Here is a 26959-nt window from a genome sequence, read left to right as displayed (position 1 = left end):
TGCTTGCTTGTTTGTGACAGTGCCTTGGTCTGTAGCCCAGGCTGACCTTGAACCCGAGGTGATTCCTACATCCTAAGCCTTCCCAGTGCTGGTTAGATACACGCCTTGATGCCCTGCCTTAAATATTCTACTACACACCAATGCACAGGTGCTTATCCATACCAGCCCCACCTATAACAGTCGAGGGACCCAGCAATGCTAGCTCCCAGGCCTGGCTTAGAACCCATGGTGCGTTTTAAGTTACATCCATGTTCTAGAATAATAGAACATTCTAGATAAATGTTCATGACCGACATCGCTTGACCTTGAACTCCCCACTGTCCTCTACAGGTTATCAACTCTGATGGATCTCACACCTCTGCCACCACGGCACCCTACTCTCTCTTATACCCTGCAAACAGCCCCTTGCGATTGAGGGGAAAACAAGGTGGTAGCAAGTCTGTCTTCCTTGGTCTAGTGGCCCTCATTTTTCCTGCGGACTTCTATGTCTTCTCCCGGAGCTATGAGAACTCAAAAGTGGAGTCCAATTATACAAACATAAAAGTTTAATTATGTCTTGTGTACGGTGGAGCAGATGTTCACAATAGCGGCTCTCGTCACGCCCGAGGGGCACAAATGTTCCCAGTGAGAGATGTCTGCTTGGCTACACACCTGAGCTGGAGTTGAACCGTGATCTCCATTCTCTGCTTCCTGGCATTTTAGAAATTTCCTAGACTGGTAGGAAGTGGGTTTGGTGGCTCCTGCCTGGAATCTCAATGCTTAGGAGGCTGAGGCTGGGTAATCATTAGTTGGAGGCCAGCCTGTGCTACATAAACAAGGCCTGTCCAAGAAAGGAGGAGGGGAGGGAAAAGGAGGGAAGGGGAGGGCAGGGGAAAGAAGAGGAGGGGAAAGGAAGGGAAGGAGAAAGGAGAAGAGAAAGGAGAGGAGAGGAGAGAGGGGAAAAAAAGAAAAAAAACTGTCCCAGGCTGATCAAGAGACAGACCCCATTTCTGTCTCTGACTAGGAAAGTAAAGTAAGTCTCAGAAAACAAGGTCTCTGCCCTCATGACTGCTGGTGACATCATATTAGGGCCAAACCACCAGCCCTCTGCTCCTAGCCTCCGGAGCTCTTCTTCCTTGTCCCTGTACTGTAATAGCTAAGTCAACTGGAAAAAAAAATCCTGAAGAAAAGACTAAGAAGAAGCAGAGCCCGGGGCAGCTGGGGCGGGAGGGAGAGCCAGTGGCATAAAGGCTCCTTGTGCTGGTGCCCAGCCTGCCACGGAGGCCTTGGCAGCCAAGTCGGAGGAGCCCACCGTGATCTGTGTTCTCTGAGGGAGATCCTTGGATCTTAGCTGAATAAAGAAGAACTTGGAAGCTGGCAGAGGAAAACGGGGGGCTGGGGGGACAGGAAGCATAGACCAAGCCAAGGGGAGCGTGGGTACGGCAGGAATGGAGGGACAGGTGAGCAGGGCATCTACCATTGTACCTCCAGGACCAGCATGAGCCAGTTTGACCGAAAGCTCATTTTGCCAGTTCCCAAATAAGAAAGCAGGGGGTTTTGTTGTTGTTGTTTTGTCTTGTTTTGTTTTCAAATAACTAATCAATGGTTTTAAAAGTCTGTTCTGGCACCGTGCCAACAGCTCAGTGGGCAAAGCCATTCGCTATGAAAACCTGTCAGCCTAAGTTCAGCTCCCAGAATCCGCCTAAGGTTGGAAGCAAGAACGGAAGTCCTCAAATCTGTCCTCTGACCTCCACGTGCATGCTGGGGCCCACGTGCCCCCACCATGCATGCACACATCGTAAGAATAGTAAGTAAATAGGTAGCTTGAGAGGTGGATTAGTCATTAAGAGCACTTTTTTTTTCTTGAAAAAATAAAAAAAAACAACCTCGGCTCAGTTCCTAGCATCCACATGTCAGACCACAACTGTCCTTAACGCCATTCTGGGGATCTGGCCTCCTGGCTTCAGTGGGCACCAGTGTGCCCGCATACATAAAGGCAAATACTCATACACATAAAAATAAATCTTTGCAAGATTATAATAAATAAAAATTTAAAGCCTTGCTCTTACCAGATGGGAAAAATAGAACAGAATCATAAAGTTCACCCAAGGGACAATTCTGATCAGAACTGACTCAAGGATTTGCTGTCACTGGAAAAGATCGTGTAAGGAAAGGGGCAAAGAAAGAAGCATCGGCCAGTGGTGGTGGCGCACGCCTTTAATCCCAGCACTCAGGAGGCAGAGGCAGGCGGATCTCTGTGAGTTCGAGTTCAGCCTGGTCTATAGAGCGAGTTCCAGGATAGCCAGAGCTGTTCTGTTACACAGAGAAACCCTGACTCGGAAAACAAACAAACAAAACCAACAAAAGAAAAGAAAGAAAGGGGACTGGGTGGCAGGTGGAGGTCTTAGGTGTTTGTGTTTTAACAACAGCAATCCTGCCTGGCGGTTGTGGTGCACGCCTTTAATCCCAGCACTCGGGAGGCAGAGGCAGGCGGATCTCTGTGAGTTCGAGATCAGCCTGGTCTACAAGAGCTAGTTCCAGGACAGGCTCCAAAACCACAGAGAAACCCAGTCTCGAAAAACCAAAAAAAAAAAAAAAAAAAACCAACAGCAGCAATCCTATGGCGTCCTCTGGTTAGTTGCTGCCCTGACTGCCGTTCTTCTCTTTCAGAAGAAGGTTAAACAGAAGCAAGATTGTCTCCTGAAAGGGAAAATTTGTTCAGAGTGAAATTTACGGTAGAGGACAAGAGGTTCTTGAGCCAAGGGCCCAGGAAACCTTTTGTTGTTATTATTTTTGTTTTTGTTTGTTTGCTTGTTTGAGACAGGGTTTCGTGTAGCCCAAGCTGTCCTCAAACTCAGTAACTGAGGATGATTTTGAACTTCTGATACCTGTGTCTGGTTTATGGAGTGTTGGGGATTGAACTCAGGGCCATATACATGCTACCTCCCCAGCTCCCCTGTTCCCCCCTCCCTAGTTCCCCTGCTCCCCAGTGAGACTTCTGAAACCAAATTTCTCTCATAAACATGGTCTTTGTCTCTCCTCATTTCTGGTCTTGAAGGAGTCAAGCTCTTCTGACCTCCCAGGGGAAACCCAGTGTATCCTGGACTCACAGTTGCCCAAAAGCAAGCTGGGGAGAGAGGGTGGAACTGGAGGGGGTACTAAGAGGAGAGAGTTGGCACTTCTAAATGGACAGAGGCTCCAGCAGCTTAATCCATCTTGAGCGGAATTGTTAATCAGGTGCAGAACTCCTAAAAGGAGCAAAGCTAGACCCAGCTCCTTCCAAGGGCCGCCTGCCAGCATCACCCACTCACATCTTCCTCCGCAAGCCCTCAGGGCCTTTGTATCAGGACCAGTCCACGCCAGCCTCTGCAGGAGCCACCTGTTCATGCTCTCCCATCTCCTCACTCCTCAATCTTCTCTGAAGTGAGGGACAAATGATGGGAGACCCAGACAGCTGCCATAAATATATCCCCTCCCCCAAATAAAGCAAGCAGCCGGATTCTAGGACTTGGGCCAGAGCCTGGCAGATGAGTTACCCTATGAGAAGGGCTTCTCTGAGCAAGTTAACCCTTTGTCTCACCCAGCCATAACCCGCCAAGTCTAGGCAGATTATGCCTACTCTGACCTATACTTCCCAACCCTGGGAGCTTTTTGTCCAAAGTTGCCTCACAGATTGCCCCCAGAGGCATTGGCAGCCAGCCTTCTAGATGGGCCCCAGTTACACCTTCCTTCGACACCACGCCCATAGTGTCCCCTCCCTGCTGAAGTGACTATATGAGGCCCACAGCAGTGGCCCTAGAAAGTGTGACTCCTTTCGCCTTTTGTCTCGCCTCTGACCCTGTGATGAGGGCCCTGTGGCAAAAGCAGACTCTTCCTGCCAGTAGGCAGGCAAGTGAGTGGGTCACGGTGGAAGCTTGATTTGTTTTCGGTGGTATTTGGGATTCAACCCAGGGCTTGGTAAATGGCAGGCCTGTAGCATGAATTCTAATTGATCTTAATAATAAAAACCTGGAGTCAGATTGGGGCAAATGCTGAAAGATCAGAGAGTCAAAGGCGCAAGGCACAGCCACCCCTTACCTCACCAACTTTTCAGCCAGAAAGGGGCCCAGCTCCTGTCTGGGCCCTGCCCAGATCACTTCCTGTTTCCACCCAGCCATAGTACTCATTTCCTGCTTCCACCTCCCAGGTGCTGGGATAAAAGGCATATGCCACCACTGCCTGGCCCCTCTGGTTAACTAGTGGCTAGCTCCTCGCTCTGATCTCTAGACAAGCTTCATTTGTTAGAGCACCAACAAAATTCTCTCTCTAGTCTTGCCTTCAGTTTCTTGAGACAGGATCTCACACAGCCCCAAGGATACCCTTGAAGTCCCAACCCTTCACCTTCCACCTTCCAAGTGCCAGGGTTCTAAGCGTGTGCCACCATGCCTGCCTGGCCGGATTAAATTAATAAGTGTTGGTGTTAATGTCAATGAGAAGGAGAGCTGCCACTGCAGGAGGCGAGGCAGATTTTACAGACTCCTGACTCCAGGGAGACAGATTTGAGTAGAAGCTGTGCTTCAGACGAGCTGTGGAGAGAGACTTGGCGTTTTCAAAGAAAGTGGGAGCAACACAGGACGAGAAATTACCAATGGTTTTGCAAACGTGCATGAGGTGTCTGCCTGAGTTAGAAAGTCAAGAAATATCTCAAAGGGCAGCTCCCAGCAGGACCGTGAGAGGCTGAGTCCTACCATAGTCCTGGTCTTAAGCTTTAGGAACCAAGAAATTATTTTTGCAAGTCTCTCAATGTAAAAGGTGGATGAAATTGTGCCCAGATTTGGAAGGCCTCATAAGCCGAGGCTGAAGCTGAATGAGGACTGAGGTGTGTGGCGAAAACTTGGCCGAAGGAGAGTGTTTGCCAATCAGTCCAAGGAAGTGTGTCTTACAGCAGTCAATAGCTAAACACACGGAGTGAAGATATAAAGTTAGATCCCAGGAACTGTGTCTCATGCCTACTCCTCCTCTTCCTCCTCTCTTCCTCCTTCTCCTTCCTCTTCTTCTTCTCTTCCTCTTTCCTTTCTTTCTCTCTCTATTTCTTTCTCCTCATTTTCTTTCTTTGTGTGTGTGTGTTGGTTTGTTTTGTTTGTTTGAGACAGGGACTCACTATGTACCATTGGCTGTCCTAGAATTTATTATGTAGACCCGGCTGGCTTCAAACTTACAAAGATCTGCCTGCCTCTGTCTTCCAATTGCTAAGATAAAAGGTGTGCACCACCACTCCCAGCAACCTTTTCTTTTTGTATGTTTTGGTGTTTATTTTTGTTTTGTAGCACAATCTGGCTCTTAAATCACTAAATAGCTGAAGACAGCCTCCGGCCTGAGCCTCCCGCCTCCACTCCTAATGATGGGATCACAGGGATGCCTCACAACTCCTGGTTTGTGCCAGGACCCAGGGCTCAAGCATGCTAGGCAAGAGCTCTGCTAACTGAGCTTCTTCCTCAGCCCCCGCCACTGCCGTGTTTCTTCTTCCTCATAACACATCCCTCTGCAAAAAAGAAACAAGGCCAGAGTGGAGGGCAAGCTTTGTGCTACCACACATCCCAAGTCACAGGAACTAACCACGCTTTGGCCAAACATGGTGGGCAGTGGGGAGCATCCCTTTTTTATATATTATATATTCCTTTCCACAATAAATTATCTTAAATAGGAAGCTGAGAATCCCAGCAGATACAGAGCAAGACTTAACAGCAGGTATGCTCCTTCCTCATCAGAAGTACGACAGATTCCATCCCTGTAGCCGGGCACATATTTCCGTGATGAAAGCAGTGGTCTCAAAGTGCCCTCTTCAAGCCCACTCTAGGAACCACCTTGTGTGCACTTGCGAGCCGTGGCTGCCAAGATGGTCAGAAATGAAGCTGCTTGGGCTGAGCATGCAGGTCGGTGGAAGAGCGCTGGCCTAGCATGTGCAAGGTCCTAGGTTTGCCGCCTAGCACCACAGAAAGAAGAGGGAAGGAAAAGAACCTACTCGTCTCTGCTCGAAGTGTCTGAGACCAAGGAGAAAACAAGCTTTTAGATGAGGGCTAGGGTGGAAGCTGGAGTCTCATCAAACACAGCACCTCGTCAACCATTTGGTTCTAGCTGAGAGTGATAACTGGTCTATCTAATGCCAGTGACAGTGAGGCTAAGCAAAGGCGTGGCACAGCCCTGCAATCCCAGCACTCGGGAAGTAGACACTGGGGGTGCAGGAGTTGGAAGCCAGCCTGGGTTTCGTGAGGCCCTGTCTCAGTCAGCAGCAACAAAAGAGGCAAAGCTAAGGCTTTCTAAGTACAGTCTTACTCCAGCCACACACCATCAGGACCAGGCTGCCTCCAGCCACACACCATCATCAGGACCAGGCTGCCTCCAGCCACACACCATCATCAGGACCAGGCTGCCTCCAGCCACACACCATCATCAGGACCAGGCTGCCTCCAGCCACACACCATCAGGACCAGGCTGCCTCCAGCCACACACCATCAGGACCAGGCTGCCTCCAGCCACACACCATCAGGACCAGGCTGCCTCCAGCCACACACCATCAGGACCAGGCTGCCTCCAGCCACACACCATCAGGACCAGGCTGCCTCCAGCCACACACCATCAGGACCAGGCTGCCTCCAGCCACACACCATCAGGACCAGGCTGCCTCCAGCCACACACCATCAGGACCAGGCTGCCTCCAGCCACACACCATCATCAGGACCAGGCTGCCTCCAGCCACACACCATCATCAGGACCAGGCTGCCTCCAGCCACACACCATCAGGACCAGGCTGCAGCAAGAGCTCAGTGCGCACACCGCTTTGCCAGTAGATTTTACCTTCTTCCTTTTTAAGATTTATTTTTATGTTTAAGGTGCGTGCACGTGTGTGTGTGTGTGTGTGTGTGTGTGTGTGTGTGTGTGATACAAGGCCAGAAGAAGGTGTCAGAATTGTTAATTGCTGGAATTAATAACATTGTAAGCTGTCTGTGGGTGCTGGGAACCAAACCCAAGTCTTCTGCAAGAGGAGGTCATGCTCTTAACCACTGAGTCATCTCTCCAGCCCTTGGTTCTCTCTTAAGATGTGACTAGCAGGTATATGCCTGTGTTTCTAGACCAACTGGACCACTGAGCAATGTTACCAAGCCACAGTAACCCTAGGGTGGCTTCGGTTCTCAAATTTAGTTCTAAGCCTTTCTATAGTTGTTAAAGCAAATTCTACAGGCATCTCAAGTCCTAGAGATATGGTGAGTCCCAGGTGTTTGGTGAAAACAGAGCCTTAAGTGGAGCTGGCACAAGCACAGTTCCTCCTGGTGCCCAAAAAGGAAGCTGGGGTGAGAGAGGGAGGTGAACTCTCTCATTGACTCCACGGACTGGGACGGGAAAATCAGGAGTGAAGGTCAGTCTGGGAGACACCTGTATTTTAAAAATCAAAATGAGTGGAAGGAGGGAGAGAGGGAGAGAGAAAGGAGAAAGGGGGTAGGAAGGGAAAATAGAAGGTTCTAGGAATTTGGGTCCAGAACCTGAGTAAGAGAAGCCAAGGTGATTATCTGGTGGTTTCTCTCTAGTTCCAGTGCGCCCAGGCCGCTGCTCTGGTGCGGATTCCCCGAGTGTTGGCAGTTTCCTCCGCAGCCATAGAAAATGCGGCAGAAATGGAAGAATTGAAGTTCAAAGACAAAGGATTTAATTAATTCTCAAGAACACAAAACGAGCTTCTTTTAAACAAATTGGTCTGAAATACACTCAAGACAGGGTGCACATGTGGCTGAATTAAAGGCCAGAAAGGACCCACACACCGGTGGTTTGGGGTGGGTGTGGCCATCACCAAAACCTATGCATTTGTCAACTAACCTTTGGCTACAAGGTTAAAAGTCAGAGCCTTTTCCGACTATCTCAGAAGTAAAAATGTTCAGTTTCATTTGCAGCAGGGAGGCAGAGGCAGGAGGACTGTTCTGAGTTTGAAGTCAGCAAGGGTTACATCTCAGAATAAGAAATCAGGGCTTTGCAAGTGTAGCTCAGTTGTGAGGGTGTTTGCCTCGCATCCAGGAGGCCCTCGATTTAATCCCGAACTGCATAAAATTGATCTCCCCTCTTTAATCCTAGCATTCAGGAGATAAAGACAGAAGGATCATGAGTTCAAGGTCAGCCTCGGCTACACAGTGAGTTCAAAATCAGTTTGAGCTACATGAAACCCTATCTCAAAAAAAAAAATGCTCATGATTCTCAGTTGTGCCATTTGCTGGTGTATTATCCATGTCTGGTAATTTCGGGATGTTTTTCCTTTGGACTTTACATATTTATTAATGAGACAATGTAGCCCTGGATGTCCTGTAACTCACTATGTCTGGCTTGTGCTTCCATTTTTAAAAGAGAATCAAATGTTTTTTATTCACCGGTAACTAACTATAAGTCCATTTCTAGATGTTTCTTTCTCACGTGTACTTTATTGTCTTAGAAAGCAAAGCCCTATTGGGGAAGCCGGCTGGCCCTCAGACTCTGATCATCTTCATCTTTGCTAGCCTATTGGGGAGGCCAGCTGGCCCTCAGACTCTGATCATCTTCATCTTTGCTAGGCTATTGGGGAGGCCAGCTGGCCCTCAGACCCTGGCCCATCTTCTTGACCATCCTAGAAGTGAATGTGTTTGTCAGAACAACAGCGTGAAGCCAGTCAGAAAGACTCTCACAGGGAGGATGTTCCCAACAGTTTTCAGAGAACAGTGTTTCCTTTCTGAAGGGTTTGATGTGAACGGTATTCCCAAGATTTCCCAATGACTATAATCTTCCCCTAGAAACTGTCCCTGTTCTCAAATAGGAAAGAAAACTCAAAACTAGGTAGAAACTAGGCCCTAGGTAACCACCAGAGAAGGACCCTGCAGACTCCCAGATCTGAAAACTCTGGCTTCGGCTGACACGGTGGCTCAGGAGATGGTAACAGCACCTGCTGGCGGACTTTTCATGATTGGTCCCACATGGTGGAAGATCACCAGCTTCTGACAGTTATCCTCTGTTCTAACGATCACACACAAATAAATGTATGCATAATTAAACTTTTTACATTGTTCCTTAAAAATTCCACCTCCTGCTGCATAAGTAAGGGCCCAATTCAACTTCCAGATTTACCTCAAAGGCTTTGTCTTAGTGTTTCTGTTGCTGTGATTAAAAAAAAAAAAAAAAAAAAAAAACCTGGCTTAAAGCTGCCTGAGAGGAAAGGGGTTTGTTCCAGCTTAAAGTTCGAAGGTTATAGCCATCACTGAGGGAAGTCAGGGCAGGAACCAGAGGCAGGAGCTGAGGCAGAGGCCATGGAGGAGTGCTGCTTACGGGCTCTCTCCTCATCGCTTGCTTGCTCAGCCTGCTTTCCTAAAGGATCCACCAGCCCAGCGTGGGCACGTCTCGTAGTGAGCAGGGCTCTCCCACACCAATCATTTCTTTGTTGTTTGTCTGTTTTTTTGAGACAGGGTTTCCTCTGTGTAGCCCTGGCTGTCCAAGAACTCACTCTGTAGCTCTCACCAGGCTGGCCTCGAACTCAGAGATCTGCTTGCCTTTGCTCTGCTTCCCAAGTGCTGGGGTTAAAGGCGTGTGCCACCACTGCACAGCTAAGAGTGGACTTTTATTAATTTGGATATTCTCTCTCTGCTTTTTGGTTAATTTGGATAAAGGTTTGTCTCTTTTGTTGATTTTCTCAAAGAACCAACTCTTTGTCTCATTGATTCTTTGCATTGTTTTCTTTGTTTCTATTTTGTTGATTTCAACTCTCAATTTGATTATTTCCTGTTGATTTCAACTCTCAATTTGATTATTTCCTGTCGTCTAGTTTTCTTAGGTGAGTTTGCTTGTTTTTGTTCTAAAGTTTTCAAATGTTCTGTTAATTCACTAGTGTGGGATTTTTTTTTCCAGCTTCTTTATGTAGGCATTTAGTACTATGAACTTGCCTCTTAACACTGCTTTCGTTGTGTCCCATAAATATGGATATGTCGTGTGGTCATTTTCATTGAGTTTTAGGAAGTCTTTAATTTCCCCCGTTATTTCTTCCTTTACCCATTGATGATTCATGAGCATTGTTTGATTTCCATGTGTTTGTGAGTTTTCTAGAATTAGTATTGCTGTTGACTTCTAGTTTTAAAGCATGGTGATCTGATAAGGTACATTGGGTTATTCCATTTTTTTTTATTTGTTGAGGTTTGTTTTGTTACCAAGTATGTGGTCTATTTTTGAGAAGGATCCATGAGGTGCTGAGAAGAAGGTATATTCTTTTATGTTTGGATGAAATATTCTATAGATGTCTGTTAAGTCCATTTGAGTCATAACATCTGTTAGTTCTCTTATTTCTCTGTTCATTTTTTGTCTGATTGACCTATCCAGTGGTGAGAGGGGAGTGTTGAAGTCTCCCACTATTAGTGTGTAAGGTTTAATATATGATTTAAGCTTTAGAAGTGTTTCTTTTACATATGAGGGTGCCCTTGTATTTGGGGCATAGATGTTCAGTATTGAAATTTCCTCTTGATGGATTTTTTCCTGTGACTAATATGAAATGACCTTCTTTGTCTCTTTTGACTGATTTTAGCTTGAAGTCTATTTTGTTAGATATTAGGATAGCTCCCCCCGCTTGTTTCTTAGGTCCATTTGATTGGTATATTTTTTCCCAACCTTTTTACTCTGAGACGATGTCTGTCTTTGAGGTTGAGATGTGTTTCTTGTATGCAGAAGAGGGATGAATTCTATTTTTGTATCCAGGCTGTTAGCCTGTGCATTTTTCTAGGGAGTTGAGTCCATTTACATTAAGGGATATTAATGACCAGTGGTTGCTATCTCCTGTTAACTTAGTTTTCATCGTTGGTGATGTTAATTTGTGCATTTTTTTCTTTTTTGGGATTTGCTGTAATGAGATCATCTGTTGTCTGTGTTTTTGTTGGTGTAGCCATCTTCCTTGGTTTGGAGTTTTCCTTCTAGTATTTTGTGTAGGGCTGGGTTTGTGGCTAGGTATTGGTGAAATCTAGATTTGTCATGGAATATCTTATTTTGTCCTTCTATGGTTATTGACAGTTTTGCTGGGTATAGTAGTCTGGGCTGGCATCCGTGGTCTCTTAATGTCTGCATAATGCTTGACTGTGACTGTCTGGCTTTCATTGTCTCCAATGAGAAGTCAGGTGTAATTCTGATAGGTCTACCTTTATATGTTACTTGGCCTTTTTCCTTTGCAGCTCTTAATATTCTTTCTTTACTCTGTATGTTTAGTGTTTTGATTATTATGTGGTCAGAGGACTTTGTTTTTTGATCCAGTCTATTTGGTGTTCTGTAAGCTTCTTGTATCTTCATAGGCATATCTTTCTTTAGGTAAGGAAAGTTTTCTTCTATGATTTTGTTAAATAAATTTTCTGTGCCTTTGAGTTGAACTTCTTCTCCTTCTATACCTATTATTCTAAGATTTGGTCTTTTTATGGTATCCCATATTTCCTGGATATTTTGGGTTAAGCTTTTGTTAGAGTTAATGTTTTCTTTAACTGATGAGTCTATTTCCTTTATTGTATCTTCAGCACTTGAGATTCTCTCTTCCATTTCTTTTGTATTCTATTGTTCATGCTTGTATTTGTGGTTCCTGATCTTTTTCTCATGATTTCTGTTTCTATAATCCCTTTGGCTTGTGTTTTCTTTATTTTTTCTATATCAGTTTTCAAGTTCTGAATAGTTTGTTTTATATGTTTGAGTTCTTTTTCTTGGTTTTCTTTAAGTGATTTGCTGATATCTTCCAATTTTTTGTTTGTTTTTTCCTCCATTTCTTTAAGGTAATTTCTCATTTCATCTTTAAGAATTTCAAACATTCTCTTGAGGTTATATTTTAGATCCTTTTCTCTGGTTAATCCATATTTGGTTGTTCAGGTCTTGCTTTCGGAGGGTCTTTAGGTTTTACTAGTGTTTTGTTACTCTTTGTGGTGTAGCATGTGATCTTACCTTTTCTACTCATCTTTTCCTATAATAGGTGTGGTTGGAGCTGTCTGAGATTCTTTTGAATAATCTTCTAGATGCCAGTGAATCCAGAGCTCAGATGGTTATTCCTCGTGGTACAGTCAGTGTCACAGTTCTAGTTACCCCGTTGGTTATTCCTGTTCCTGGAGGTAGCTCAGTGCTCCTGTGCTTTGGTCTGCTCCCTTAGAGTTTGCTGACTCAGGCCTACTTTGGCCTAGGCTGATGGCTTTGATCTGTTTCTGTAAATCTTGGTCTGGATCTGCTCCTGCAGAAGGCCCTGGCTTGGAGTTGGACCTGTTGTGGTGGAGATCGCTGACTCTAGATCTAGTTGCTGGCTTAATCCTGATCCTCCCATGTCCTAAGACTGGGTTTGCTCCTGGCTTCTGTTCCTGGTGGAACTTGTTCTCTCTGTGTCTTAGGTAACTGGTTCAGTCCCACTCTGGTTCTGGTGGAGATGGCAGACTCTGAGTCAGGTGGTTGGCTCAATCCTGGTCTGCCAGTGTCTCAGGACTGGGTTGGCTCCTAGGGCTAAATTTGCTCCTGGCTTAATCCTGGTCTGCCAATGTCCCAGGACAGGGTTGGCTCCTAGGGCTTCTGCTCCTGGTGGAGCTTGTTTCCTCCAGCCCTCTCTGTCCTAGGAGTCTCATTCAGTTCCATTCCTGTGGAATCGGCAGCAAGTGTCTTTATCCAGTGAGCTACCTTGCTAACTTGGTTGTTAGCTGTTTATTGTTTTGACTTTAGTTGGGATTTCGGTTTGAGACAGGGTCTCACCACCTAGTCCTGGCTGGCCCGGAACTATCTAGAGCAGACTGGCCACCTGGAGCTCATAGAGATCTGTCTGCTTCTGGCTTTCACTCTGTAGCCAAGGCTGACCTCAACCTCATTGTGAGTCCAGGCTAGCCCCCAATTAAAGCAATTCTCTCATCTCAGCTTCCTCAGTGCTGGGGATACAGATGTGAGCCATCAGGCCTGGCAGCTTGCTTTTCTCCATACACAACCTTGCATGTCAGATCTCTGTCTCTCTGTGTCCTCTCTGTCTCTCTGTCTCTCTGTCTCTCTCTCTCTCTCTCACACACACACACACACACACACACACACACCTGTATTCCACTTCTCTCAGTGATTATTAATGACTTAGCCTTCTGGCCTGAGTCACCTTCAATTCATAAACATTTGTTTCCAATGTCTCCAATTACAGTAAACATTCTTGTGCATACACATTTGCATTAGTACATTTTCTCTGCTCACTACGAAGAAGGATGGAAAATAGCTCAAAATTATTTTGTAGATTGAATGCAAATCTATATGATTCGGTTGTGATTGTGCAGATCACAAATTTGTGGGGGGGGGGGCTGATGGGGGGCACGAAGCTAATGTCAGATCATTTACAAGAAAACTTAAGCTCTGCTGCTCACTGGGAGAGGGTGAAACAGATGGGCCTTTGTTGCACGTGATCCGAAGGTTTCTGCAGACACTTCTGTTTGAATTCCAGGATTCACACGAGCCTTCTTGGCAGCAGAAAGTGAAAGCAAACCCGTGGTAAATCGGTTTCTTTCCCAAACAGCCCCTCCCACCAAATCAGGCTTCGTCTTTCTATTTTGAAACAAGCGTCCCAGTGATGAACGCTGCTTCCTGGGCTCTGGTGTATGTAGTCAGCTTATCACACTACATCAATCTTCACGGTTTTTAAAAAGATGTTTAAAGCATATTTGTGAGCGCCTGTATGAGCCTGGTGCCCTCAGAGTGCTAAAGAGGGTGTCAGATCCCCTGGAGCTGGAGATACAGATGGTTGGGAGCTGCCATGTGGGTGCTGGAAACTAAATCCAGGTCCTCTGGAAGAACAGCCAGTGCTCTTAACTGCTGAGCCATCTCTCCTGCCCAACACTTCATTTAAAATTTTGCCATGTATTTATCGTGGGCGGGGTGGGTTGCAGGTGCCGTGACACGCTTGTGGTGGTCAAAGAACAACCCTGTGCCATCAATTCTCTCCTTCTGCTTGTCTGTGGGGATTAACTCAGGTCAGCAGACATCAAGGCAAGGGCCCCTACCTGCTGGGGCACCTCACTGGTCCCTGTCCTTTCAGTCTGAACTTCTGAAACCTTTTTTTGGGGGCTGGAGAGATGACTCTGCCGTTCAGATCTCTTCCTGCTCTTTCAGAGGACCCTTCAGTTTCCGGCATTTACGTCATTCAATTCCCAGTCATCTGTAACTTCAGCTCCAGGGATTCGGACACCTTCTTCTGGCCTCTGTGGACAACCACACACACATGTCATACATTCACGCACACATATCATACATATATATTAAAATTATTTGTTTTTAAAAATATATTGTTTTCTTGCAGTGCTGGGTTAAAACCTATAGCCTCGTGGGGTGGGTGGCAAGCAGTCACTCTACCACTGAGCCACACCTGGTTGGCTCCAGGCTCTGGAGCTTGCTAGGCGAGTAATCGGCCACTGACTTACACCTCGCTCTGGTCTTAAGAAGTTTTTTAGAATTTTGCTTGGCCTGACCTCCACACTCCCTATAAAGAAGCAAGCCATCTGTTTTAGTTAGGGTTTCTATTGCTGTGAAGAGACTCCTTGACTGCGGAAAACATTTCATTGGGGTGCTCGCTTACAATGCAGAGGTTAAGTTCGTTATCATAATGGGACATGGCAGTGTGCAGACAGACATGGTGCTAGCTACATCTTAGCAGAAAGCAACAGGGAAATAGAGTGTGATACTGGGCAGTGTTTTGAGTATAAAAGACCTCAAAGCCCGCCCCCACAGTGACACACTTCCTCCAACAAGGCCACACTTACTTCAACAAGGCCACACCTCCTAACAGTGCCACTCCCTACAATATTATAGGGGCCAATTGCATTCAAACTACCATATCATCTGTGCCTACAGCGTCTTCCAGAGGAAGACACATGCTTGTGAGGGGAAAAAAAAAACTAAGCCAAAGTCTTGAAAGGAAAGCCAAACCCTTCCAGACCAGAGAGAGAGACTTGGAGAGAGTTCTTGTATCTGAACTCCTTCCAAGATCTCCAAGCCTGGAAGCAGGAGGATCAGAAGTTCACTGCCATCTAAACAACAAAAATCAAATGCTTGTAAGGACAATTCACAGTGATTGCAGTGAAGAGGGGAGGCAGGAAATTTCAAGAGAAAAGCAGTTCACAGCTAAATGGGATGGGTCATTCCACTGTCTGTTTTTGTTTATTGAGTCAGGCACTCATTGTGGAGTCTTGACTGGCCTGGAACTTGCCTTGTAGGCTGACCTCAGCTCACGGAGATCCTCCTGCCGCTGCCTTCCCAAGTACTGGGATTAAATGGATGTGAATCCCTTGCCAAACTCCACCAAATAGGATTTTAACTCAAAGGAGAGTCAGTAAACTCTTCTGTATAAGTTGATACTTTCTCTAGAACTAAATCAAGTCATTAAGTCATCATATTATGCCTTTTCTCCATTTTCCCAAGGACAGGCCCTAGGGTATCCCCAATGGACCTGGAAAAGGCCCGTAACTGGATCCTTATTTGGGAATTTTTCAGCATCTTTCACATCACACCATGGCAGTATCCATTCACAACTGTCTCTTGATTCTCAAGAAAAAGATAAGGAAAAGAGCTGGAGAGATGGCTCAGTGGTTAAAAGGGCTTGCTGCTCTGCAGGGGACCCAAATTCAGTTCCCAGCACTCAAGCTGGGCAGCTAAGAATCACCTATAGCTTCAGGGGATTTAATGCTCTCTTCTGGACTCCACAGGCAACTACACTCGTGTGAACATACACACATAGAGACACACAAGAATACACATAATTAAAAATAGAAAATAGAGGGGTTGAAGAGGTGACTCAGCAGATAAGAGCCTGCCTGCTCTTCCAAAGGACCTGGATTGAGTTCCCAGTACCCATATGGTAGCTCACAACCAATGTAACTCTAGTTCCAGGGGATCATCCTCTGGCCTCCATGGGCACTGTATGCATATCATAGCTATGCATACAGACAAAGCACTGATACACGTAAAATTTTTTTTAAAAAGTTTAAGCCAGGAATACACACCTTTACTCCCAGCACTCAGGAGGCAGAGGCAGGAGGATCTGTGAGTTCGAGGCCAGCCTGGTCTACAAGAGCTAGTTCCAGGGCAGGCTCCAAAGCTACAGAGAAACCCTGTCTCAAAAAACACCAAATAATAGATAGATAGATAGATAGATAGATAGATAGATAGATAGATGATAGACAGACAGATGATAGATAGATAGATAGATAGATAGATAGATAGATAGATGAGGATGGGTGAGGATCTAGACTGAACCCTGGGCAGCAGCATCCTCATCGAGGACTTAAGTCTAAATGGAGTGTGGCATAGCATAGCTGTAATCCCAGCACTCAGAAGGCGAAGATCAGGAGTTCAGGGTAACCTTGGCTACAAAGTGAGCTTCAGATCAGCCTGAGTGTCCCTAGGGAAGCATTGGGAAACTAGCTGGATGGGCAATGGCTTGGCAGGGAAAGGCATTCTCACAGGATCTTAGCTTGCTCAGCTGCAGGTACTTGTTTCTGTGTTGCAGCCCCTTACCTTGTCCTAAATTGTTGTGATGCTTAGAACAGTCACACAAAGCACTTCAGCACACTGGGAGGAAGGGCTAAGTCCAGACGCATGCAGAGCTCAACACTGGTGGCTCTTCCCAGCCTGCAAGAGCCCATGGCAACATGCCAAGCAACAGTGTTATCCATTTTTGGCCAAACCAGGTGTTTTTTTTTTCTCTCTCAGAATTAAACAAACAATGATCCATACCAAGCTCCAAGCAAGTAGTGAAGGCTTACCATGCCAAGAGCAGGAGAGGCAGGGAGCAGGCACACAGCTCAGCTGATCAGCACGCTGGGGACCCGGGAGTGGAGTCAAGGATGCACAAAGAAAGCAATGGAGAGAACAGGCATGCCTTTTCCTGAACCAGTAAAGAGTCCCTGGACCCAAGCACTGTATCTGTTTGCTTAGTGGGTCTTCTGGTCCTCAGCATGTCAACTGTCTTGGCACTGGAGGGCATGTCATTAAGTATATGAGAGAATTAGAATGAAGTGACGGGTTGTCTGGTAGGTACCCTGGCAGCCATCTTAGACCTAACACTATAAACTGACTGGCCCACAAGAGGCACTGTAGCCTACAGGCTTCCTGTCAGAAAAGAGAAATAAGATTAAGGCCGGGTGGAAGTTCCCCAAAGTCACAAGGCCAGAGATACCATAGAATCCGTGGGAGGCTGTCACTCACACCCACACACCCACACACAGGCACACACACAAACACACACACAGAGGCACACACAGGTACATACACACAAGCACACACACAGGCATACACATAGGCATATACATACACACACAGAGGCACACAAGAACACACACACAGGTACATACAAACACAGCCACACACAGACACATACACAGGCATCTATATACACATACACAGAGAAGCACACCATGCACACACACGCAGGCACACACACACACACACAGAGGCACATATGCTTCTATGTCTATGTGTTGGTGCTACTTTGTGTTTTGGTTTTGGTTTTGTCTTGAGGCAGGATCTCAAGTAGCTGAGGCTGACCTCCGACTTGATAAGTAGTCAGAGATGGCCTTGAACTTGAACACCTGAATTTCCTGCCTCCACCTCCAGTGGGACTACCAGTGTGAACCACCATATGCACACCCAGCCTATGTGGTACTGGGAATCAAACCCAGGCGGTCCTGTCAGCACCTGAGCTTTGTCCCCAGCCCTTGGCTTTACTTTCTAATTATGTTTATAGTGGCAAGTGCTGTGACAGGAGATGGGAAGACTGAGGGAGTAGATTATCCTTTTGAGACCATGGGGTTTCTCTGTAGCTTTGGAGCCTGTCCTGGAACTAGCTCTTGTAGACCAGGCTGGCCTCGAACTCACAGAGATCCACCTGCCCCTGCCTTCTGAGTACTGGGATTAAAGACGTGTGCCACCACCTCCCGGCTGAGGCTCTCTACTTTTTAGCAAAGTAAACTAAGAAGCTAACAAATGTGGACACTGGAAAGAATTCAAATAAAGTTCTAGAAGGTTACCCCAGGTCTAGCTGACACTCAGAGCTACTCGCTAAGTCCTTCCTTAACATGTTTGACCAGGGACTCAAATCCCAGGAAGGACTTGGTGTTCCCTAAGTTAATTAGACAACACCTGGGGAGAGGGACCGCCCCAAACCAGCTCATGCTATCTCAGCTGACACACTTGCAAGTCCCTAAACTAGTAGACACTGCTCTGGGAAAGCAGAGTCGAGTGGGGTGGTGCACAGGGGTGTGTCTTCACGCCAGTTTACTCTCAGGAACTATAAATACTTGGTTGTACAGTCCAGTTTCTGCCTGTCCTGAAAATATTCTACCAAGATCCCCCATCTGAAGGCAGGATAGAAATTCCAGTTTTGGCCAGACTGCTGGATTAAATCCCTAATCTGCCTACTCAGGGCTAGCCATCTTGGGCAGGTCTCATATTTCTCAGACTCTTCCTTGTATGTAGAACATGCCTGGAATATTAGATAAGTAGATCCCACACAATTTTTAGGGGCATGCAGCCCACTTGTTGACACAAGGAAGCATGCTTGTGGTGGATGCTCTGTAGTCAGAAGCTTCAATTTTTTTGCTGATGATCTGATACTATTGATGCTGCTGGTGGTGGTGTTGGTCCTGGTAGTGCTGATGGTGCGGGGGTGGTGGTGGTGGTACTAGTAGTACTGCCGGTGCTGGTGCTGGTGGTGCTGATTGTTGACAGAGATTTCTGTCCTACCAGGTCCCGCAGCCATTCAATCCCAAAGAAACACACAGAGGTCTATGTTAATTATAAACTGGTTGGTCTATTAGCTCAGGCTTCTTATTAACTAATTCTTACATCTTACCCATTATTCTTGTCTGTGTTAGCCACGTGGCTTGGTACCTTTCATCAGTGAGGCATTCTCATCTTGCTTCCTCTCTGTCTGGGTGATGACTGCAGACTGAGACTTTCCTTTTCCCAGAATTCTCCTGTTCTCATCGCCCTGCCTTACTTCCTGCTTGGTCACTTTGCTTATACTTCCTGCCTGGCTACTGGCCAATCAGTGTTCTATTAAAAATAATACAAATACAGGTGACAGGATAAAAGACCATTGTCCCACAGCAGCTGATGGTGTTGGTGGTGCAGGTGTTGGCTGATGATACTGATGGTGCTGATGGTGGTTTGTGTATTTATTTGGTTGGTTGTGGCAGAATCTTACTTTGTCAAGGCTGGCCTTGATCTCCTGATCCTCTGGCTCCCTCCTTCCAAGAGATTACAGGGATTGGTATGGTACCCAGTTTATGCAGTACTATGGTTGAGCCCAGGGTTCCCTGAATGTTAATCATGCCATCTACTAGCTTTTGATTTTCTAAAATGGTCTTTCTATGTAGCCCAGGCTGGCTTAAACTTGCAGTAATCATCCTGCCTCTGTTTCCAGAGTTCTGGACTAACAATCATATACTACCACATGTAGGGTAAAGGGGCCAGCCAAAGAAATACACCCTGGCCCAGAAACCAGAGCCAGCAAAAAAAAAAAAAAAAAAAAAAAAAAAAAAAAAAAACACTCTGACACTGAAACCAGAGCCAGCCAAAGAAACACACCTCTGCCAAGAAACCAGAGCCAGTCAAAGAAACACACTTTGTCCTGAAACCAGAGCCAAAGAAACATACTCTCCCCATGACCAACTCAATACAAAAACCAACCAATCCCTGAGCATGAAATCCAGTCACTCTCTGAGCTTGTCCAAGCTCAGGGATTGAAATTTGACCAATTCCCACCCTGTAAATCTTCACTCTAGAAAACCTCCGCCCCTAAGAAGCCCTGTATAAGCCCTGTGCCTGTTCAGTTTGCTGTTGCCTTTTTTTTTTTTTTTTTTTTTTGCTGTTGCCTTTTTCCACCATGGTGGAGGCAGCCAGTCTCCTGGATTCTTTTCTCCCAATAAATCTTTGGAATGAGGTTTAGCAGAGAAATAACAACTTTTCACCAGAGCCGGGGCAGAGAAGAGCAGGGCAGAGCAGAAATTTAACTTTCAGAAGGGAAACCTTCCCCTAGCTGAGCACAGTAGTTACACTCCTGGGACCTGAGCAGAACTGTAACAGCTTGGCTGGGGAAAACCCTCCCCTGCAGGAGCAGAGTTGTTACATTGGGGAAACCATTCCCTGGAGCAGAGCTAAAAGTTGCTAAATTTAGGTGACTTTCTGGGACTCCGAGGCTCCCTACCACCAGAATCCCTTTCCTTCTGAGCTGCAATGCTTACACCATGCCTGGCTGCATTTTCAAATTCTTAATAATTTTATCTTTAAATTTCTGCTTTATCGGTCATGTTCCATGTTGTCTTAGGGTTTCTATTGTTGTGAAGAGATACCATAACCACGACAACTCTTAGGAAGAAAAACATTTAATTGGGCCTGCCTTACAGTTCAGAGGTTTAGTCCATTATTGTCATGGCCAGAAGCATGGTGCTGGAGAAGGAGCTGAGAGTTCTATGTGCTGATCCATAGACAGCTGTTGTAGAAAATTATTTTAAGATGTGTTACATTTGTTTATGCTGTGGAATATTTGTTTAATGATGCAAAGATGTGTCACATTGCTTTATGTTGCATTTGTTTATCTCTCTGAAGCTGTGTTACTTTGCCTGAACGGCCAGTAACTAGGAAGGAGAGAGGATAGGTGGGTCTGGCAGGCAGAGAAAATAAATAAGGAGAAATCTGGGAGGAAAGATCAAGAAGCAAGAAACTAAAGAGAGGAGGACTCAAGGGGTCAGCCACCCAGCTACACAGCCAGCCATGGAGTAAGAAGTAAAGGTATATAGAATAAAAGCCCAGAGGCAAAAAGTAGACAGGATCATTTAAGTTAAGAAAAACTGACTAGAAATAAGCCAAGCTAAGGCCGGGCATTCATAAGTAATAATAAGCCTCTGTGTGTATTTATTTGGGAGCTGGGTGGTGCTTCCCCCCACAAAGAACAGAAGAGGCAAAGGAGTAAAAGTCAAAGAGTAAAGAATAAAAAACCAGCTTGATGTGGGTTGCCCCTCTGTATGCTGTGAATATGTTTTACTATCCTTGGTTAATAAAGAAGCTGATTTGGCCAATAGCAAGGCAGAATTGAGCCAGGCAGGTAATCCAAATAAGAATAAAGGGAGAAAGAAGGCAGAGTTGGGGAGATGCCAGCAGCCACCAGGGAAGCAAGATGTGAGGTAACAAGGCACGAGCCTCATGGTAGAATAATAGAAATGGGTTAATTTAAGCATAAGAGCTAGTTAATAGTAAGCTTGAGCTAATAGGTCAAACAGTTTGTAATTAATATTAAGCCTTGGAGTGGTTATTCAGGAACTGGCAGGCAGGAGAGAAACCCTCCAGTTACACCAGTCAACAACAGGCAGCAGGAAACTAGACCTGGCTTGAGCACTTGAGAGTTCAAAGCCTATCCCCTAGTGTCACACTTCCAACTCCAACAAGGCCACACCTCCTAGTAGTGTCACTCCCTATGAGCCTATGGGGCCATTTTTTTTCAAACCACACACGTATGGTAACAGAGCACCTGCCAAATTCCTGGCTGCTGGTTCTGTGCCTAGGGTTCCCCAACCCTACCAAGCCACTGAGGTCACCCTTCCTCCAGGCTGGGCCTCAGTGTTGGTGTCAGAAGGGTGCAGGTTGCAATGCCTTTGGGGGCTAGCCATGGAGTCTCATTGGCCCAGCTGCTGTTGGGACCAGCTCCGGAGAGATGTCAGAGTGCTGAGGTTGGGGACAGACCTATGCTTGATGTGGGATTCCCCTCTGTATGCTGTGAATACCATTGATTAGTAAAGAAACTGTTTCAGACCTATAGCAAGGCAGAACTTAGCTATGTGGAGAAAACTAAACTGAATGCTGAGAGAGAGAAGGCAGAGTCAGGGAGAAGCCATGTAGCCCTGCTGGAGACAGCTGCTGGGAACTTTACCCAGTAAGCCACAGCCATGTAGTGCTACACAGATTACTAGAAATGGGTTAAATTAAGATGTAAGAGTTACCCAATAAGAAACTAGAGCTAATGAGCCAAGCAGTGTTTTAAATAATATAGTTTCTGTGTGATTATTTCAGGTCTGAGCTGCTGGATTGCCAGGAAACAAACAAGCAGCCTTCCTCCAACACACACTCTTCCAGAAGCTGTATCACAGAGAATACAGTGGACCTTTCTACTCACTGGCTTTTACATAAGGGAACTCAGCCAATCACAGGTTGAAGATTTTGGGGCAGGCCAGGAAGGTGGCTCAGCAGGTAAAAGCACTCACTGCACAAGCCTGAGTACTTGAGTTCCATCCTCCAAGGCAGAACAAAAGCTGGATAAGGCAGTGGTCTATGTAGTCCCAGCATTCTGACTATGGGATGGGAGGAGTGGCAGAAGAGTCTTGGAGATGCTCCTAAGCCGGCTAGCCTAGAGCACACAGCAGAAACAAGGAGCTCCTGCCTCCCCACTGTGAAAGGAAAGAACTGTTCTCTGACCTCCACATGGGGACACACCCACACAAAAAGTTTTCAAACATTGGAACAGTGTGTCTGAACTGAACATACACAGACTCATCATAACACTCAGAGGCAAAGGCAGGAGGTTTCAAGTTCAAAGCCTGCCTAGGCTACACAGTGAAACCCTGTCTGAAAAAATAAAAATGTAGGGTGGGGGATTAGAGCTGTAGAGGACTAGAATAAAGTTCCCAGTACCCACATCTTAGCAGGGCATGGCTATCTCCAGCTCTGTCTTTACGAACAACAAGCTTGTGTAACTCCTGGGAGCTTGTGCAGCTCAGGACAGGTAGTCTCCATTCCCCAGGTGTTTCCCCAGGAAACAAACAAGCAGCCTTCCTCCAACACACACTCTTCCAGAAGCTGTATCACAGAGAATACAGTGGACCTTCCTACTCACTGGCTTTTACATAAGGGAACTCAGCCTTATGTTTCACTGTGTAGCCTAGGCAGGCTTTGAACTTGAAACCTCCTGCCTTTGCCTCTGAGTGTTATGAGACAGGAACCAGGCACACACATCAGGTACACGTACATACATGTAGGCACTCACCCGTATACACAAATAAAACTAATTCAATCTATTTCTGAAGCTCACTATGTAGATCAGGATTGCCTCAAACTCACAGCAATCTACCTGTCTCTTTTTCTGAAATGCTGGGATTAAGGGAGTGTGTCACCATGCCTGGCATATACATATACACATATAAAGTTATTCTTTGTATTTTCATTTAGTGGTTGATCCTGAAAGCCTAGATCCCTATCTCCCTTTCTAAGGTGGAGAAAGGTTGAGACAGGGTCTCATTATGTAGTCCATTCACAATCCTCCCGTCTCAACCTTCAGAGTAATTTTCTTTCAAATAGCTGAGGGGCTGTTTGAATTTCTACAAGGAGGGGAAGTGGCTGAATGATCTGGAGAAGCCTGCCCCATCATTCTTTAAGGAACTCAGTTTCAGAGGAATGGACTGTGAACCTGAACTTCACACCGGTGGGAACAGGGGGAGGGCAGTATGGCCTTGGAGCAGGAATGAGCCAGCTTGAGCCCTTGTAAGAAGCACCTGGGGAATGGAGACTACCTGTCCTGAGCTGCACAAGCTCCCAGGAGTTACACAAGCTTGTTGTTCGTAAAGACAGAGCTGCTGTAATACCACTGAAAGCAAACCTGAAGGGCTTCCTGGAGCAGGAGGTTGAAACTGGGGATAGGGCTGCGGTGTGGCAAAGGAGGGAGTGACATGAACATGTACATCAAGCCAGGCGTAGTGACACACATCTTTAAACTTGAAAGGAGAATCTCTGTGAGTTCAAGGCCAGCCTGGTCTACACAGTGAGTTCCAGGACTGTTGGAGGAGAGAGCTGCTTGTTGGTTCCCAGCCACCGGACTAGCTTAGACCTGAAATAATCACACAGAAACTGTATTAATTAAATCACTGCTTGGCCCATTAGCTCTAGCTTCTTATTCGCTAACTCGTACTTTAATTTAACCCATTTCTATTAATCTGTATATCGCCACGTAACTGTGACTTACCAGGTAATGTTCCCAGCGTCTGTCTCAGGTGGAGGATCCATGGCTTCTCTCTGACTCTGCCTTCTTTCTCCCAGCATACAGCCTAGCTTTCCCCATCTAGTTCTGTTCTGCCCTTGCCATAGGCTCAAAGCAGTTCTTTATTCATTAACCAATAAAGGCAACATATAGACAGAAGGACCCCCCCCACACACACCACAGAACAGCCAGGGCAACATAGTGAGACCCTGCCTCAAAAAAAGATAAGGAAGGACACTTGGGAGGCAGAGGCAGGCGGATCTCTGTGAGTTCGAGGCCATCCTGGTCTATAAGAGCTAGTTCCAGTACAGGCTTAAAAAGCTACAGATAAACCCTGTCTCAAAAAAATCAAAAAAAAAAAAGAACCAAAATGAGAGTGGGGAATATGTGGTGTGTGTGCAGACTGTGCTGTGTGTGCAGTGTGGTGTAGTGTTGTGTTTGTGCAGTATGGTATGTGTACAATGTGTGGAGTTTTACCAGAGCAAGGCCCCAGGGAAAGGTGTCTGCCTCCTGCTTAGGGCTCTTTGATGTACAATAAGCGTTATGATCTTGAACTCCTGATCCTCCTGCCTCTACATCCTGAGAACTGATATTAGAGGTGTAGGACACCATGCCTGGGTTATAGGGTGCTGGGGAATTGAACCCAGGGACTCATGCATAGTAGGCAAGCACTCTACCAGCTGAGCCACATCTCCAGCCCTTGATTCACTGTTTGCCTGCATCTCAGATGTCAGCACCCTGCACAGCAGAGTAAAAGTCCCAGATGTCCACCTTCTGAAGTAGTCTTATCATACTTGCACATCAGCACACCTGACAGGACTAAATATCTATGTATTCACACACTCCTTTAACATCCAGGGGTAAAAAAGGAAAACAGGAGTTGTCAGTGGGGACGTGATGTCATGGCTAAAGAAATAAAAGAGAAGGTTTGCTTTCCTAAAGTTCCAGCTGGGAGGTGAGATGGCTCAGCCTGGAAAAGCGCTTGCAGCACAGACCTGGTGACCTGAGTTTAGTCACAGAACCCACATAAAAGTGGAAGGGGAAGCCGGGCGGTGGTGGCGCACGCCTTTAATTCCAGCACTTGGGAGGCAGAGGCAGGCGGATCTCTGTGAGTTCGAGACCAGCCTGGTCTACAAGACCTAGTTCCAGGACAGGCTCCAAAGCCACAGAGAAACCCTGTCTCGAAAAACAAAAAAAAAATAAAAATTAAAAAATTAAAAAAAAAGTGGAAGGGGAGAACAGACTCCACAAAACTGGCCTCTGACCTCTGCATCCTGCAAGGATATGTATGCACACAATAAGCAAACAAACAAACAAACAAATAAGTTCTGATCACAGCCCTGAGTGGTCGAGCACAACTGTGATCCCAACACTTGAGAGTTGAGGCAGGAGCAGTCCAGAGTTGGAAGTCTGTCTTCAACTCTGTAATGAGTTAGCAGTCAGTCTGTGCTTCAGGAGTCTATGTCTCAAAAACAAAACAGAAGAACAATAGAAACAGGGTGGAGATGGAGCTCAACTGGTAAATGCTTCTTTATTATTATAGCCACAACAAGAGCCCATTAAGAAACAGTTTCCCTCTGGTCAAGAGAGTGAACTCCCTGTTCTGGGTAGAGGGACCACCCTAAAAAATAGGTTCGCCCTAAGCGTGTTGAAGAGATTGGAGGAATAATTATCCCTTTAATGAGATGATATACTTTTCCTTCCCAAAATTTCTGCCCCTGGTACAGTCCAGGGGGAGTTGCCTGAGATGCTATTGGATCTGCCCACCTTTCTGAGTTCTTACCCTATGGATTTTCTTCTGTCTTGTCTTTCAGTCACTGGCTGGAGTCAAGTATATTTCTTTGCCTCTCTGGGCTTCCTTGTTCTTTCCCAGAAACTCCCCTCCATACTATGTGGCTGCTTGACCTCTATGCCTAACTCACAAAGCTTGGCTCTCTCTCTCTTTCATATTTTCTTTATGTAGATGAATGTTGTACCTGTAATGGTAGAAGTAAAGTGCTGCAGATCCCCAGAAGCTGCAGCGGCAGAAACACTGTAGGTCCTCACAGCAGGCAGTGAACAGTGGGTCCTGAGAGCAGCCAGTCCCAGGCAGGGACAGCACAGTTCCCCAAGTGGCTGCAGCAGGCCACAAGGAGAGACAGACAGACAGGCACACCATGAGAACACACCACAGGTCTCCGAAGGTGGCTAGTCCAGGGCAGGGAGTCACAAGGCAGTGGAGAGACAGACATGGATAGGCATGCCATGCAGAGTGAGATTGGATATTTATTTAGTAGGTTATGGAAGGGAAAGGGAGAAGGGGAGAAGAGCAGAGAGGCAGAAAGGCAGAGAGAGAGAGAGAGAGAGAGAGAGAGAGAGAGAGAGAAGTAGGGAGAGTCAGAAGATGCCTCTTTGAGAGGGAGACAGAAAAGTAAGAAACTCAGGCTGCAAGCAGGAAGGAAGATCTGTCTGCCTCAGCAGACAGGGAAGGGAGTGAGCAGGACTTGTCTCTTAAAGGGACAGGACAGATAATTACAATACCTACACATATGGAGGTGCACCATATTTGTGTCTGGTGCCTGCAAAGGTCAGAGGAGCATTGGATCCCTTGGATCCCTTGGGACTAGAGGTATATGGTTGTGAGCCTCTATGTGGGTACTGGAATACATACAAACTTGGGTCTTCTTAATAGAACAGTCAATGCTCTTGACCTCTGAGACATCTCTCTAGCTAGTCCCCCGTCTCTCCATTTTTTGTTTTTGTTTTTTTGTTTTGTTTTGTTTTGTTTTTCAAGACAGGGTTTCCCTGTGTGACAGTTCTAGCTGTCCTGGAACTAGCTCTTGTAGACCAGACTGGCCTTGAACTCACAGGGATTCACCTGCCTTTGCCTCCCCAGTGCTTGGATTAAAGGCATGTGCCACCACCACCAAGGAGGCCATCTCTTCTTCTTAAACTCCTACCTAAGAATTTATTTAAAACAAA

This window comes from Microtus oregoni, unplaced genomic scaffold (assembly GCF_018167655.1).
Source record: "Microtus oregoni isolate MIOR12 unplaced genomic scaffold, Mior012 000064F_ref0000363, whole genome shotgun sequence".
NCBI lineage: Eukaryota > Metazoa > Chordata > Mammalia > Rodentia > Cricetidae > Microtus > Microtus oregoni.
Note: the sequence above shows the minus strand (reverse complement) of the source record.